Here is an 18303-nt window from a genome sequence, read left to right on the forward strand (position 1 = left end):
GACTCTCCCACACTAGAGGCCTTCAAGGGGCAGCTGGACAACCATCTGTCAGGGGTGCTTTAGGGTGGTTTCCTGCATTGAGCAGGGGGTTGGACTCGATGGCCTTGTAGGCCTCTTCCAACTCTGCTATTCTGTGATTCTATGTAGTGGCTAGAGGGTTGGACTGGGACTCAGGAGATCCAGGTTCTAGCTCCCACTCAGCCATGAAGCTCCCTGGGAAACTTTAGGCCAGTCCCTGACTTTCATCCTAACCAACCGCACAGGGTTGTTATGAAGATAAAACAGAGAGGACGAGAATCATGTTTGCTCCTTGGAGGAAAAAAGGTGGGATATAAATGTAACAAACAAGGCTCCCTAGAACATTCTGTGACATCTCCAGGTAAAAGGAACTCAGGTAGCATAGTCTCACCTGATAGAAGGGAGCTTCCTGAATCCCTACAGCTTACACATGTTCCTTAGGGACCTACGGCCGGTCATACGCCGTCTTCTTTATGTATATTTAAGTTTGACCGTTGGTGGCTGAGCATATAGAAGTCCAATTTTAAAGAATGAGTATGCTAGTATTTTGTATTCTTTGCCTGTCTCGTTCTTCCTGGTCTGCTGATATCACCTTGTGACTAACCTGAGACTTCCTCCAACCCTTAGATTCCCCTTTATAAATATTATGGGGTGAAACTGCGAGATTCAAAGCAGAAAGATTTAGTCAGAGAATATTTGCAGATGCTTCTACGTTTGGCACCGAAAGATGAAGCAGACAGAGAGGTGAGTAGATGTCTGGGATTCCCCCAAAGTCCTGGGCTTCCAGTCCCTTCTAGCACAAGCACGCCTATTTTTGTCATTGCTAGCCGCTCCGAAGGGCTGTCTTCACGGGGGATTTCCTGCGGCTTGTGTGCATTGCAAGGTGGTTTGCAGCACATGACAACATGGCCAGGGTTCTCTCAACCATTATTATTATTATTGTTATTATTATTTATTTATATAGCACCATCATGTACATGATGCTGTACAGAGTAAAACAGTAAATAGCAAGACCCTGCCGCAAAGGTCTTGAAAAGCCACTGTACTGTAGAGTCATCTTCTGCAATTCCTCCACATTAAATCCTGGGCATGCCTCTGTGACCTGGTTGTGACGTGGTCAACAGGTGGGGCTACCCCTTCTCTTGCCCATTCACTCCTTCTCCTAGTCCATTCCCGTAAAAGCCATGATTACTTGCTTCTTTATTGCTGCGTTACGTCGCTTCTCTGACGTTTCTGTTATTTAGCTTCTTTGATGTTTAGAATAAAAACGGGTAATCAGTTTTTCATGGAATCATAGAATAGCAGAGCTGGAAGGGGCCTACAAGGCCATTGAGTCCAACCCCCTGCTCAATGCAGGAATCCACCCTAAAGCATCCCTGACAGAGGGTTGTCCAGCTGCCTCTTGAAGGCCTCTAGTGTGGGAGAGCCCACAACCTCCCTAAGTAACTGATTCCATTGTCGTACTGCTCTAACAGTCAGGAAGTTTTTCCTGATGTCCAGCTTGAATCTGGCTTCCTTTAACTTGAGCCTGTTATTCTGTGTCCTGCACTCTGGGAGGATCGAGAAGAGATCCTGGCCCTCCTCTGGGTGACAACCTTTCAAATATTTGAAGAGTGCTCTCATGTCTCCCCTCAATCTTCTCTTCTCCAGGCTAAACATGCCCAGTTCTTTCAGTCTCTCTTCATAGGGCTTTGTTTCCAGACCCCTGATCATCCTAGTTGCCCTCCTCTGAACACTTGTTTTTTTTATGTGTTTTATATTCACTGTTCCCTGCCTCGATCCAAGTGGAGAGGCGGGAAAGAAATATATTATTATTATTATTATTATTATTATTATTATTATTATTATTATTGTCCTGAATTATTTGGGTTATTTCCTTCTTCATGGAAAATTGAGCATTCTCCCCGTACCTCTATTTCCCCCTATTTGACATGTACCTCTGCTACTTTCAACAACAAAAATATTCTTTTTTTGCTTTGTACATTTGTGCATTTCTGAATGTGAGCGTTTTCAGAGTTGCAGCCCGGGAGCATTAAGCTTTCCCGTGGAACTGTACAACTGCGCATTTGCATTGTATCAAAGAAGCGATCTTCCGTGGGATCGGGACGAGGGGAGTCTGTCATTGCGAGCAGGGAGAAGTGGCAGAAAAGAAGAAAGGGAGGGGTGGAGCTCAAATTCCCCGACGGACGGGGGCTTATTATTTGCATTCTTGGGGCACTCTCGTGGGGAGCGAGTCTCTACGGTTCCTTGAAGAAACTACTGTTTCTAATGTGTTAGTTCCTTTCTATTCAGAATGATGCTCTAGCCGGGGGAAGCCTGGACAGGGGTGGAAAACAAACCTCCCTCATTTGTTGGGCAGCACCTGCCAGGTGGATGATGTGTAGCTCTAGTCTGCCCCCACACTCCCCAACCCAGAAGTATGTTTATTTCAAACACGGAGAAGCCGGGTTTTAGGGGGATGTCCATCGGCGTGTGACACAGACAGACCAAAGCCAATTTCCTAACACTGCAGATAATACCACGGCGCGCTTTCTGCCTGTGGTCATAAAGATGCCCCTTCCCCCCAAGACAAAGAGACAAATACTTTAAGTCTTTCCAATTGTCCATTTAAGGAAAGCTGGTTCGTGCTTCCTTTGGCTGGCATCGACAGCCATCTTCCCTTTGCCCTGGCCAGGTAAACCCTCAGTGCTGTCATCTCTGCCCGGTGTCAAAATCCGTCACCATTTTTCCACGATGATGATGATTTATTTCTTACCCACCTCTCCCTCCCTGGATCGAGGCAGGGAACAACATTAAATACAAAAATACTATAAAATACATACAACTGATTTTAAAACGTGGTGCTTCTTCAAATCTCTTCTCTTTAAAGCTCTCTGCAGTCGTGCCCTAACTATTTTTCTGCCTGTTTTGTGATATTCTGTGCCTGTGATCTTTACTTCCCCCAATTCTGATCGCCCTCCAAAGGTTTCCTTCTCTGCTAAATGGCTGCCCATTCTCCTTGCTGCCTCAAATATTGGGCGCCTCCTTTAGCTTAACCTTTTAACCCTAAATTGGTGATTCTGGATCCGTAGCTCCAAATGACAGCCCAGATAGATGCGACGGCCAGGAGTGCCTACGATCAGCTTCGGCTGATATGCCAGCTGAGTCCCTTCGTAGAGTTGGAAGACCTAAAGACGGTCGTGCACGCGCTGGTAACTTCGAGGCTCGATTTCTGTAACGCACTCTACGTGGGGCTACCTCTGTGCCTAGTCTGGAAACTTCAATTAGTCCGAAATATCGCAGCTAGGCTGGTCACTGGTACACCTAGGGGTGAGCACATTACACCAGTTTTAAAATCTCTTCACTGGCTGCCGATTAGTTTCCAGGAAAAGTACAAAGTGTTGGTTATTACCTTTAAAGCCCTACATGGTTTGGGTCCAGTCTACCTGTGGGATCGCCTTCTCCCGTTCAATCCACCCCACACACTCAGGTCCTCTGGGAAGAATCCCCTTCAGCTAGCAAAAACTACATTAACAACTGTTACCCAGAGGACCTTTTCTTCCGCTGCTCCCAGACTGTGGAACGGCCTGGTTAAGATCCTACTCCTACTTAGAGAAGGCCCATTGAAATAAGTGAGACTTAAGTTAGACAATCATTGGATACAACCTAAGAAAATGAGTTACCGTCAAAGGAAGTTTGTCTTCAAAGGAAGACAAACAAACAACGAACCTGGCTCTCTGTTGACATTACCCCTGGTGGGGACTAAAGAGGAAATGGAGTAAGGAATGTGTCATCTGAACAGGGTCACTGTCATCTACAAGGATTGTGAAGGGGAGATATCATCACTGACATGTGTCATTTTGTTCAGGGAATCGCGGAAGCCATTGGATTGGTTGCATTTTGCCACCTGGCTGAGACCCTGGATGTGCTGAAAATGTATGGGCACATGATACCAGGAAGGAGATCTCTGCAATCCGAAACATCTGAGGTAAGGCTACCAAATTACAAAATGGCATTACAAGCACTTAGAACTAGGACATGGGGAAATCCTGACAGAATGGGTTCAGACAACACGATAACCTACACTCGGGTTGGCTATGGGTTCAGTGTGGGTTGTCGTTAAACAGTGGGTTGTTGTTAAAATGTGGGTTATCATGCTGTCTGAATCCAGCTGAAAAACCTCACAGTACAGCACCCCACAACAAACATGAGTTCTTTCCATGGGTTGTTTGTGGTTAATAAACTACAGTTTGTTAGCATGGCTGGGTTCAGACAACATGATCACCCACGCTTCAATGACAACTGTTATGTGATGGGCTCTCATTAGACCCGTGTACAAACTTGCACACGTTCGATGGAGACCTACACCCGCTTAAAAGGAATCTTTTGACGTTGGCAATAAAGCGTCTGTGACTAAGTAAGGCAATTCTTACTCAAGAAATCTACACCATTGAAGAGGATAAACCATAGTTTAGCATTATGAGCACTAGCTTAGCCTTCCTCTGGGCCTGGTCTCCCTCTCCCTTCCATTGCCTGCTCCCTCTGCATTTTGGTGCAGCCACGTGAAGGAGTTCAGCAGCTTTTCTGTATGTATTTATAATTATTTTTAGGGCGCCTTTAAGGGTTGAACCACTCGAGGCGTTATACCAGATTAACTGACATTTTAGATTAGTCGCCGTCTCAATGAGTGTGGGGGTGTGGGGGTGTCTGTTATGTGGAGTCTCTTAAAGACAAGTCATATTCGTGAGCTGAAACTAGAACCGGTTGCTAACTTCTTGGCATTTATGAAAAAAGTTCCAAATTAAATCAAGCGGGAACTTAACCTTCTGTAAATTCTCACATACATCGTTTCCCCCCTTTAGCTCTAGGAGTCAAGGAATATCTCCGAGAGGCAGATTTGAACCACCTTGATATTGAGCTATGGACAAGCAGCCTTGGGGGCAAAACCGGAGGAGATGCTGACTTTAATAGAGTTCATTGTGTCGGAGATCCTCTTTCAGTTCCGTGGTGAAAACAAGGTACTCTTGCTGATCCCATGGCCTGGGGAGGCGTAGCTGGGCTGTGTGTTGGCCTGGGGTGTGGGGTGGGGGCCCCACACAGCCCTCCAGCCCCTTCATTTGTTCTTTTAATTTGTGAGGGGGTTCATCCCTTGCAGGATGCGCTGGGGGCTATCTACACGGGGGGGGGGGCAGGGAACCCTATGTTGGCTGTGAATCTGTGCCCCATCGGTTAGATGATGTTGGCGCAGGTTCGTAGCCACCGTAGGGATTCCGCACCATGCTGCTATTTGAATTTACCCTGACTTTTTCAAAGGGAGCAACATCAACAGGGCACTTCCGCCATGTAACGTCGTTCTGCCATCAATCCGGGGCCGGATCCTGGTGGAAGGAGACCAGTGATTGGTCGCCTTCCACTAAGAAGAGAGCAGGGGCGGCACCGTGACCTGGGGCTTGTCTATACCGCTGTTTACACTGCCGTAAATACACATCGTTCCAGATGACACATCCGCAAATGCGAAGCCATCCGGGGGGAAAACCCTGGAAAATCCGCTCCAAAGAAATCCGACTTTTTTGTCAGTGGAGGCAGCTCCGAGGCTCTTAAATTTTTTAAAAAAACTAAAAGAAACCATAAAAATGGGGGGGGGAGGAGAGGAGCATTGCCATTCCTCTCCCCCCTTTTATTTTTAATCATCTAAATCTGCAGAGCTCTGCAGAAATAAATATAAATATAAATGGGTGGACTGGTCAACCTCCCTGAATATGCTGAGCTCCGCATTTTGGGATCTTTAAATAAAAAAGTGGGGGAGGGACAGCCCTGTTGCTCCCCCCCCCAGGAGGAACGGCCTTGTTCCTTTCTAACCCCCCCCCCCATTTCTTTTTTTAAAAAAAGAAATCAATAGGATAAGTTGGGAGGACCAGTCAACCCCCATCTGAAAAATCTCACTTGCCTTCTTTTCTGTGCAACCCCCGGGAAGGAAGGCAAATACAGGTGCAAGGATCCTTCCAGCTTCAAAGCGCCTCTGTGTAGCTGGGGGCCAGGATGGCCACCCAGAAACCCCCACGCTGCCTCCTCAGCATCAGGACTACTCGATGCCACTCAGGAGAGGGGAAACGCAGGGTTGAAGAGGGGGCGGCATCAACCCAGTGCTGTGAAGGCAGCCCCCAGGAGCACCCCCCCCTTTTAGACCCTCCATATTAATCTTTGTGGTGCTTAAATCTGAAGCAGAATTGGAACAATCACAGAGGGGGACACACACACACACACACACGAAGTCCAGGAGATTTGAAATCCAAATTTCATGGCAGGATTTTGTAGCTTTTTGTTTTATAGAAGAGTGGTGTGTGTCTCTGCGTATAAAGCCCTACATGGTTTGGGTCCAGGCTGCCTGCGGGATCGCCTTCTCCCGTACAATCCGCCCCATGCACTCAGGTCCTCTGGGAAGAATTTCCTTCAGCCAGCCACAACTAGGCTGACAGGTATTACCCAGAGGACCTTTTCCTCTGCTGCTCCCAGACTGTGGAACGGCCTGCCGGAGGAGATTTGTCAACTTGACAGTCGTTTAGAATTTAAAAAAGCAATAAAGACTGATCTATTCCAACAGGCCTATCCAGTGAAATTTTAGAATGTTTTTTAGGATGTTTTAAGGATGTTTTAAAGATGTTTTAATTATGTATGGTATGTTTTTAATCGGTTTTAATGTGTTTTAACATTTATCTCCTCTCCCGCCATTCCCAGTTAAGGCAAAACTATCTGTCTCCCTCTCTAATATATTCCATGATTTATTCTCTCCTCACCACCACTGTGTATTACTTGTGCGTGCGTGTGTGTTCCACCTGAATGTCTTCTAATTTCCCCTCCTTCCAGGATGAGGCAATGAAGAAAGTCTTCATGAGAGCTGTAATTATGATCAGCAACGCACTTCTGTGCACCAAGAGAGAAGACGCCCATATCCCCCATAAATCTGAACTCGCCATATGCATCACAGTAAGCAAAACGCAAGTGGGCTCCTGGAAAATCAGCCCCAGATAATACCCAGCAGTCAGCTGAATTGTAAGCTATATGAGGCTCTCTCAAATGCAGGCATGTAGGTGACACTTGCTAGATCACAGCTGAAGTAGCAGAGCAAAAGCAGGGACAAACGCAAGAGTGTAAGAGCAGAGCAGATCTACTGGGGGCATGGCTAGACGAGGGGGGGTGTAGGGGATGATCTCATGATTTTATGATCACGAGATCGTCCCCTTCGTCTACACACGGCGCACAACATCCCAGGAGGAAGAGGACGTCGTGCCCGCCATTTTGGATTTTTTTTTAAAGAAAAGGAGTGCACGTGTGCTCAAACGAAACTGTAAGTTTTTTTTTTAAAAAAAAAAGCTCACACACCACCACCACCACCCTCGATGGGCACAGAGCTCCTGAGGAGCTCCTTGCCCTGTGTCCGGTTCCTGGTTCCTTGCATTTACTTGTGAGGAGCTGGGACAAAATCATGATGGCAGGCCACACGTAGTGCGGTCTGGGGATGATCCCGAGACCGCGGGACAAACCGGGATGAAAGGGTAGGGCGATATCCTGGGGAAAGGGAGGAATCATCCCTCCCTGCTCCTGGGATGCCCTGTGTACGCAGAGGGATGATCCCGGGGCGATCCCCGGGATATCGCCCCGTCTAGCCAAGCCCTGTAGAACAGACAGGCTGAGAATCCAGGCCAGACCAAGTTATAGCTGTTATCACCAGTCCAGTTGGGTCAGGAAGCTGAGGGCAGATACCTGTTAGACATCAAGACAAGGCCAGAAGTCTAGCGATACAGACACAGAGATTGGGTAGGCAGACTGGCCCATTAGTCAGTGGGGAAATTGCGTTTCCCTACAATCGGTTCTCTGTCCCACAATAGGGACGATCAGCTTCCTCTTTCTTCACACAGGGAAGAAGAGGAAGCAAATGACGACCACGTGGCCCATTCAGTGGGCGTTTTTATCCCGCTACTTCTCCTGCACACAGCAGGAAATGGCGTCACATTTCGCCACAGCTAAAAAAGTTAGATTTTCCGGGTCTTTTTTTGCAATGTGCTAATGAACAGGAAGAGCAGGAGACGCACAGGAGAAGGATGGCATCAAGAAAAGGTCCCTTGAAAATCTGTGAGTGCCCAATAACGATCGTGCTATAAAATGCTCATCTGATGGGAGGTGTGAATGGTGTCACAGAGTGTTAATAGAGGAGTCAGGCAGCACCAAAATTTAGATGAGTGTCACAAAGACAATGGAAGGTATCAAGGAGCAAGCCAAGGAGGCCATAGAGGGTGGAACTCAGGAGAAGACAACAACGTAAGATCTGTAGTCTGCCCTAGAAATATTTATCCCAGATAATAGGAGTAAGTCCTAGACCAAGTGGTATCCTAGCCCCCGTCTATACGACAACGGGATTGCTCCTCATTGAATATAAACCCGAATTTTCATTGATCCGAATTAGACCATTACACTGCAGCGGCAACAGTGATTTATCTCCTGATTTTTTTTTTGTAGTGCAGTTATTAATGTCCACATGTGCATATATGTGTATACCATGATACGATGTTACAGAGGAGAGATGAAGGAAGCTATACATTTTATATGCGGAGCTCCGCAGATTCATACAAGAGACAAATCGGGAGGGGGGGGAAGGAATGAGGCAGCAGAGGAGGATGCAACAGGGGGTCTGGACATGTCTCCTGAAACACCTTGTCTTGAAACACGAATATGCACATTTAAGTCAGGGTAAACAAGCACCAACAAGCACCAAGAAGAGAAGCATTTGCTTACTTTACTATATGTTTGTTTGAATGTGTTGCCCATTTCTTGACTTCAATGCACAATGAGCTTGCCTGATTTCTCCCTGACATATAAGGCGCTAAAGCTGCACACATGGATCTGATCACAATCACACACGAATATGGACTGTTTGTTGAATGGGCACTGAGTTGGCCAGGGACCCAAAAGGCAGGACATGGTGCAACAGCACCCTCCCACCCATGTTCCCCAGCAACTGGTGCACACAGGCTTATTGCCTCGAATACTGGCATCCCCTCGAATACTGGCATACGGGCCTTTTCGGTGGTGGCCCCCCGACTGTAGAATGATCTCCCCAACGAGGCTCGCCTGGCGCCCACACTATTATCTTTCAGGCGCCAGGTCAAGACTTTTCTCTCCTGCCAGGCATTGAACAGCATTTAACAACACTCAGTTAGTCTTTTAATGGACCCCAGAACGGTTGTTTTTTAAATGGATGCTGTTGTTTTTATACTGTTGTTCTTACGTTTTTGATGGTTTAAAATTTTGTATACCTTTTTAATGTTTACTGTGTTTAACTTTTGTGAACCGCCCAGAGAGCTTCGGCTATGGGGCAGTATATAAATGTAATAAATAAATAAATAAAATATCCCATCATCATCCCCTCCAACTGTACCTATTGATTAGGCACGGTACCTATTTTCTCGCCCGCTGTATGGGGTATTGGGCATGTATTGAATTGACCTCAATACTGGGACTTGGTACTAAGCCATATAATTTTGCTATTGTACCACACATTGAAATTCTGAACTGTTAAATACTTTAGGAATGAGGAGCCATGTCAACATGAGAACACACCCACTGCCCAATATATTGGGGGCTCCCTTTTGCATGGCCATTTCCTCCTGGGGTTCTGTTTTCTAGAAAGTTCTTGTCCCTGCTGTCTTAGATCCTGGCTTTATAATTGCTCAGCTGTTGAATCAGCGCTTCTCCCGGGGGGGGGGGGAGCTTTCCCCCATTAACTCTTTCACCCTTCCTCTGGTTTCCTTCTCATCAGTTCCTTGAGGCCGTCACTGGACTCGGAGGTGAGATCTGAGCTAGTGAACAAAAGCGTCAAGAAGGTGTTCTCTTTGCCCGCCTTGACGATGACGAAGCTGAAAGCCGGCAGTCCGACGCATCTGGTCCAAATGCAGGTGACTCAATGTTCCACCTCGAGGGGTCGAATTGGAGCAAAGGGTGGGTGGGGCAGCCTTGAAAGATGGGCAGGTGATAGGATTTGGGGGAGGCTGAGCTACACTCTGAGGCCCATCAGGGCCCCAGCCACACACCACGGAGACAGGATGATGTCCATCCATACCCCGCTGCTCTGCCCCTGAATTTTCCTTCAGTCCTGAAAGTACATTGCTCTTATTCTGGTCACAGGTTACAGAAAACACTTTCATTCTCTGCAAATGCTGTGCTTCTTTTGTCTTACAAACTCCTTCAACCTCTTCCTCCTCCAGTTCGCCTTTCACCTCTTGATGCTCCTCCTTCTCCTCTGCATTCTTCCGGTGCTACATGTCAGACCAAGCCTCTCGCCTGTTATTTCTTTCCTTTCCTCCTGGCGACGGGGAAAGGCTGCAGCTCAGTGGTAGAGCATAGTACACTGCAAGTTCACTCCTGGGCATTTCTAGGGCACGTCGACATGAAGGGTTTGCCCCGGGGTGGCTTCGCAGTAGTGGCACGACAGCTGCGTGGAACAGCCGCCATTGCGAAACCATCCGGGGGCAAACCCAGGAAACTCCGCTGAAAGAAGTTCAGGCACTTTTCCTGACTTCTTTGTCAGCGGAAGCTTGTCACAGCCCATGGCTAGTTGTAGGATTGGTCGCCATAGGCTGGACAGGCAAGGGGGTGGAGATCAGGAGAACCCTGTGCCCCGTAGAAAATAATAATCGTTTGCATTACTGCAATGTGTTATACATGAGGCTGCCTTTGAAAACGGTCCGGAAACTTCAGCTGGTACAAAACAGGGCAGCATGTTTACTAACAGGGACTGGCCGGCGAGATCATATTACACCAGTCCTTTTACAACTTCATTGGCTGCCAGTCCAGGTCCGGGCCCAATTCAAAGTGCTGGTATTGACATTCAAAGCCCTAAACGGTTTGGGGCCAGGTTATTTGAAGGAACGCCTCCTCCCATATGTACCTGCCCGGACCTTAAGATCATCTACAGGAGCCCTTCTCCGTGAGCCCCTGCCAAAGGAAGTGAGGCAAGTGGCTACTAGGAGGAGGGCCTTCTCTGCTATGGCACCCCGGTTGTGGAATGAGCTCCACAACCTGGCACCTACACTGTACTCCTTTCGTCGCCAGCTGAAGACCTTTTTATTCTCTCAGTATTTAACACTTAATTTTAACTTAAATTTAAATTTTACTGTTGTAACTCTGTATTTTAATTTTACATCAATTTTGCTGCATGGTTTTATCCTGGTTGTGCTTTTTATACTGTATTTTGTATTTGTGTTTTTAACCTGTTGGTTGTTTTATGATGGTTTTAATTTTTGTGAATCGCCCAGAGAGCTTTGGCTATTGGGCAGTATAAAAATGTAATAAATAAATAAAATAAATAAATCTTAATGTATTGTTTTAATCCATTTTAATCGTTTCTGTAAGCCACTTTGTGAGTGCCATTTTTTGGAAAAAAGGTTGGGTACAAATCAAATGAATCAATCAATCAGTGCAGAACGTGCAGCCTTTGGACCAGCGCGGCCTGCCGAAACTGCTCTCGGCTTGGCTTTATGCCTCACCAGGATCGCTAACAATTGTCTGTGATTTGGAACAAAGGGCTTGTTTGCACTTCCTCTTTTCCTGGGATATGTCTCAGTTCCTGGGATAACGTCACAGCACATGCCTCTTTTTGTTATTTATTGGTTACGTAGCACCGTCAGTATTCATGGCACTTTGCAGAGTAGAAGATGACAGGTCCTTTCCTCGAGGCACTGAACAGCACCATTGGACGCCCAACCTGGAAGACCCCATCAGCAGTGGAGGCTGGTGACTTCGATGTCAGTGGGGCAGTGAATCCACTCTTCATTTCAGATCTCCAACCACCCAACCAGCAGCAAATTGTAAAATACATTTTAATTACTTTTTAATATGTGCCTGGGGAGCTCTAGGGGATATGGGGATGCCCACATAACTGTGGTCACGGGTAGGGGGAGGTATGGTGCTAGGGGAGGAACAGGCCAGATGAGGAGAAGAGGGGACAGATTCCTTACAGCTATTCCCTCTTCTGGTTCCTACCCCAACTGGATAGTTCCTGGCAGCCTTATCAGCTTGCTCCCGGGTCTGGTGCTGCTGCTGCTGAATGCCAGGTCAGTCCAGAACAAAATCTCCCTCATCCATGATCTGATTGTGGATGAGGGGGCTGACCTGGTATGCATCACTGAGACCTGGGTGGGTGAACTGGGGGTGGGGGGTTGCTCTCACCCAGCTCTGCCCTCCTGGGTACTCGGTGCAGCACCAGCACAGACTCGAGGGCCGGGGAGGGGGGTTTGCCGTGGTCTATAGGAATACAATCTCCCTCTCTAGGCTTCCTGTTCAGTCGAGTGCTGGTCTGGAGTGTTTGTACTGTGTGTTGGGTACTCGAGACAGATTAGGGATTCTGCTGGTGTACCGTCCACCCCGCTGCCCAACAGTCTCCCTGCCTGAGCTGACGGAGGTTGTCTCGGACCTGGTGTTGAGGACCCCCAGGATGGTGGTTCTGGGGGATCTCAACTTCCACGCCGAGGCTGCTGTATCCGGAGCGGCTCAGGACTTCATGGCTGCCATGACAACCATGGGGCTGTCTCAACATGTCATCGGCCCAACACACGCAAAGGGACACACGCTTGATCTGGTTTTCTCGACTGGGCAGGAGGATGGTGATCTGGAAGTGGGGGAACTAACATCTACCCCCTTGTCATGGTCAGATCACTTCCTACTGAGGTTTAGACTCTCGGCAGCCTTTCCCCTCTGCAAGGGTGGGGGGCCTATTAAAATGGTCCGCCCCCGGAGGCTAATGGACTCCGATGGATTCCAGAGGGCTCTGGGGGATTTTCCTGCTGACATGGCCGGTGCTCCTGTCGAAGCCCAGGTCGCTCTGTGGAATGCAGAGATGACTCGGGCGGTTGACACGATCGCACCCAAGCGCCCTCTCCCTCTGAACAGAGCCCGGTCAGCTCCTTGGTATACACCTGAGCTGAGGGTGATGAAGCAAGAGGGGAGACGGCTAGAACACAGGTGGAGGAAAACTCGTGCTGGGTCTGATCGAACACGGGTTAGAGCTCACTATCGAGCCTACTCTGTGGCAGTGAGGGTGGCAAAGAGGCAGTTATTTTCCACCAGCATTGCATCTTCTCAGTGTCGCCTGGCGGAGCTTTTCCGAGTGGTTCGTGGCCTGTTACACTCTGGGCCAGGGCGTGAGATAGTTGAACCCTCGGTAGCACGCTGTGATGAGTTTGCACGGCACTTTGAAGATAAAGTCGCTCTGATTCGTCATGAATTGGACACCACACTTAATGCAGCACCACTAGTAGAGGCGTTCAGAGCACCGTCCGGTTCAGTTTTATTGGATGAGTTTCAGTTATTGAGGCCCAAGGATGTGGACAAGGTGCTTGGCCAAGTCCGGTCGACCACCTGTGTGCTTGCCCCTTGCCCCTCGTGGCTCATTACATCAAATAAGGAGGGGATCGCCGGCTGGGTCCAGGAGGTTGTAAATGCCTCCTTGAGAGAGGGAGTGGTGCCGGCCTCTTTAAAAGAGGCGGTAATTAGACCACTCCTGAAGAAGCCTAATCTGGACCCGGAGGAGGTTAACAACTACAGGCCAGTGGCTAATATCCCTTTCCTGGGCAAGGTGCTTGAGCGGGTGGTTGCAGGACAACTCCAGGCACTCTTGAATGAAACGGATTATCTAGATCCATTTCAATCGGGTTTCAGGCCTGGTTTTGGAACGGAAACTGCCTTGGTCGCCCTGTGGGATGACCTCTGCCAGGAGAGAGACAGGGGGAGTGCGACCCTGTTGGTTCTCCTAGACCTCTCAGCGGCCTTCGATACCATCGACCATGGTATCCTTCTGGATAGGTTGTCTGAGCTGGGAGTTGGAGGTACTGCGTTGCAGTGGTTCCGCTCCTACTTGGATGGCCGATTCCAGAAGGTGGTGCTGGGGGATTATTGCTCTGTGCCGTGGCACCTAAGCCATGGGGTTCCACAGGGCTCTATTTTATCCCCTATGCTGTTTAACATATACATGAAGCCGCTGGGGGAGATTATCCGGAGATGTGGACTAAGGTGTCATCAATATGCAGACGACACCCAGCTCTACCTTTCCTTTTCATCAAACCCAGGTGAGGCAGTGGCTGTTCTGAACCAGTGCCTGGGCACGGTAATGGACTGGATGAGGGCTAACAAACTGAGACTCAATCCAGACAAGATGGAGGTACTGTTAGCGGGTGGTTCATTTGTCCGGCGAGGTGATGTTTGCCCTGTCCTGGACTGGGTTGCACTCTCCCTAAAGGATCGGGTCCGTAGTTTGGGGGTGCTCTTGGATCCAGAACTGTCACCTGAGGCACAGGTGAACTCAATGGCAAAGAGCACCTTTTATCAGCTTAGGCTGATATACCAACTGCGCCCTTATCTGGACAGTGATAGCCTAGCTACAGTTATCCATGCTCTGATAACCTCTCGTTTGGATTACTACAATGCGTTATACGTGGGGCTGCCTTTGAAAACGGTCCGGAAGCTTCAGCTGGTACAAAACAGGGCAGCCCGTTTACTAACAGGGACTGGCTGGCGAGATCACATTACGCCAGTCCTTTTACAACTTCATTGGCTGCCAGTCCAGGTCCGGGCCCAATTCAAAGTGCTGGTATTGACATTTAAAGCCCTAAACGGTTTGGGGCCAGGTTATTTGAAGGAACGCCTCCTCCCATATGTACCTGCCCGGACCTTAAGATCATCTACAGGGGCCCTTCTCCGTGAGCCCCTGCCAAAGGAAGTGAGGCAGGTGGCTACTAGGAGGAGGGCTTTCTCCGCTGTGGCACCCCGGTTGTGGAATGAGCTCCCCAGAGAGGTCCACCTGGCACCTACACTGTACTCCTTTCGTCGCCAGCTGAAGACCTTTTTATTCACTCAGTATTTTAACACTTAATTTTAACTTAAATTATACTGTTGTAACTCTGTATTTTAACCTTATATCAATTTTGCTGCGTGGTTTTATCCTGGTTGTGCTTTTTATATTGTATTTTGTATTTGTGTTTTTTAACTTGTTGGTTGTTTTATGTTGGTTTTAATTTTTGTGAACCTCCCAGAGAGCTTCGGCTATTGGGCGGTATAAAAATGTAATAAATAAATAAATAAATAAATAAATAAATAAATAAATTTCAGTCAGAACTCTAAAGGTGCTAGCCGAGATGTAGAGGACCTTGGAGAGCTCCTTTAAAGTTCTCACTGGTCCTGACTGAAACTCAGAAAGGACTCACTGCCCCCACTGACATCAGCCTCCACTGCCTATCAACTCTGAGCCACAGTTACCGCAATGTCGTCTTCCCTTTTTCTTTAAAATTAAAAACCATTTTAGAGATTTCCCCCCCCCCTACAGGAGCCCGGAGGCATTTTGGGCAGATGAAGGTGGCAGGTGTGACATCCTCTTTGTTCCACAGAGTACCTAAGTCCTCATCTTTTGAAAAGGTTTCGAACAAGAAAAGTGGAACCACCTGCCATGGTCATGGAGACGGCTGGGATAAGCAGGGCCCTCTTTCTTCTGGTCTAAACTTCTTACAGAGCTTGTCAGGCATGTTTAGGGGAAAGAAAGGGCAAATCCCGCTTGTGCTCAGGAGGGTTCCCAAACCAGTGATCTCTACAGCTTCTCTTAGTGAGCATCTAACAAACAGGTTCGCGATGTTTACTTTCCTTTTTGCAAGTGAGCAGTCCAGCCAAAATAATGGCTGAACTGGGCCACAGCATAACAGTATTATGCTGTTACTAGCTGTACCCAGCGTAACATACGCCGTTGTAGCATATTAATTAATTAAATATCATCACGGAGGCGTGGGCTGCTTGGAGGCTGCAGATACAGTGCCGTCTGGCAGACCTGGGGGGCAGGGAGGTCGGGGGGAGGGGGAGCAGGTGTCCCCCTCTCCCCGGGGTTCCTGTCAGCCTTCAGCCGGCCGCCCAGCTCGCATGAAATTAGGCCGGGGCCTGGGTTCACAGCAGGCGAGCGGCCTCCCGCCCGGCTACCAAGGGCCCCGGCCGTGTCTCGCTCATGCTCCGGACCATGGCGTTGCCCTCTTTGTGGGGGGGTGGGAGCGAAGAGGCAGAAAAGGGGGAAGGATTACCTTGGAAAGCCCGGAGGAGTCGGGCGAGGGGCTTAGCAACCTGTATCAGCTGACGTTACACATTACTGTTGCTTAGCAACCTATATCAGCTGAAGCCTGTACAGAAACATACCTCAGCGTTTTATATATATAGATAACAGTATTGTGACAGTATTTGGAGTTTGGAGGTGGACAAGAATCATAGAATCATAGACTAATGCTGTGTTTCTCCATTGGGGAGAAAAAAAACAGCCAAGGATATGGAGAAGAAACACAGGAATAAGAAAGGGAATGTTGTGAAATGACTCCGAGAAGATTTTTTCATTTCCGGCCCCATGACCTTTGACAACAACATCTCTAAAGTGGCAAAGGTATGGTTCTGGTTTACCAGTTGTTAGACTGTCATGAGTTCATGCTTGCTGGTCTTCCTACCTGTCCTCCTTTGTGCCTGCTGAACTCATCTTTCTCCCTATCAGCACATCACCCCTCTCCTTGAGCCCTTAGAGCTAAAACATGCAGCAATATTATTATTATTATTATTATTATTATTATTATTATTATTATTATTTATTGCATTTATATCCCGCCCTTTTCCCCCCAAAAAACCAAAGCTGGCGTACATAATCCTCCTCTCCATGTTATCCTCACAGCAACAGCCCTGTGAGGTAGGTTGGGCTGAGAGTCTGTGACTGGCCCAAAATCATCCAGTGGGTCTCCATGGCCAAGTGGAGACTAGAATTTATTTATTTAGTCTCCAAGTGGAGACTAAATAAATAAATAAATAAATGTGAGGAAACCTAGATTCTCTGCGCAGAGCACACGTGCCAGATCAGAGCAAATGTCTCCTTACCCTCACTTGTGAAGAAGGCACACTTCACCAAGCCCTAAGCGAAAAAGAGCTTTCCCCGGTTTCCAACAAAAGTACAGAATTAGGGACATGCTTTGGGAGTTGAAGAAGGGTCCTCAGAAACCTTGTCTGTAGCCTATATCTATCTCAGATGTTAATCCCCCTCTCCAGATGTTGGAGGTATATAAAAGCTGGGCTGCAGACTTGGCATTAAACATTTTGATGGCCGACGGTATAAACATTCCCCCTTTAGTAAAGAAAAAAACGTGTTATTGCGGCTGAACTGAATGAAGCTTTGTTAAGTAAGATATAGAGACATATGGGAAGGGTGTGAAAAAACTGGGAAAACTCTGACAGGCAACCTCTTTTCATTCTTCTTTGTGCCAGGCATTTGGTGAACATGTCCCCAACGCTCATATCACAGAGATTGTGCTCCAAGCGATAGACAATCTTACAAACGAAGATGAAGGTTTTTCTCAGGCTGCAGGAGTGCTGCTGAGCTCCTTCCTGGAGGAATGTGGAATGGACATGGAGGATGTAAGAAACAGCAGGGGCTGGGGGAAGCAGGTTTTCTATGAATGGATGTCAAGGCAGCAATTCCTGGGTTGTTTAATCCAGGAATTGCCGGAGATGAGCAGAGCACGTGAGCCATTTCCGCTTTTTCTTAACAACCCAGGAATGCCCTATTCCTGGGTTATTTCATGATGTGCCAGCCCAGAAACTGTTGTGCCACAAAGGTCCCAGGGATACATGCCCAGGGATTAGGAGGAATAAATTGGAAACAAGCCTCAGAGAGGCTGACCATCATGGGTTAGCGGTCAAATAACCAACCCACGGCGGCTTGTTCTCAGGGTGGGTTATTGTGTGAATCAGTCCAGTATGATAAAAGGGATAGTCTTCGACTAGGACTGGGCAGACCTCAGCCATCTCACTAGGGAACCACGATGAGCCGGTCACTACCTCTCCACTGATATCACAGGTGCACATAATGGGGGGAAAGCATGGAGAGAGAGAACAGTGTAAGCCATTGAGAAAAGGGACAGTTACAACTGCAGTGGAAAAACCAAGGAATGCAACTTTATTTATTTATTTATTTATTTATTTATTTGTTACACTTATATACTGCCCCCAAAGCCAGAGCTCTCTGGGCGGTTTACAGAAATTCTAAAATTGAGATAAAAACAAGTATACAAAATTTAAAATTTTAAAACACAGAACATACACACATGAAGCACTTTAAGCCCAAAGGGCCACGTTATGAGGAATACATAGCTGCCCCTAGTTTATTTGTTTATAACCTGCCTTTTTATAAAATGCGTTTATAACCTGCCTTTTTTCCTCCAAGCAACCCAAGGCAGCGAACATAATCCTCCT

At 47.8% G+C, this 18303-nt stretch overlaps 1 pseudogene; it reads left to right on the forward strand.

Moving 5' to 3' along the window:
* LOC134406316 (maestro heat-like repeat family member 5) overlaps positions 1–18303 on the forward strand; it is a 63815-nt pseudogene that overhangs the window by 19101 nt on the left and 26411 nt on the right.

This window comes from Elgaria multicarinata, chromosome 11 (genome assembly GCF_023053635.1).
Source record: "Elgaria multicarinata webbii isolate HBS135686 ecotype San Diego chromosome 11, rElgMul1.1.pri, whole genome shotgun sequence".
NCBI lineage: Eukaryota > Metazoa > Chordata > Lepidosauria > Squamata > Anguidae > Elgaria > Elgaria multicarinata.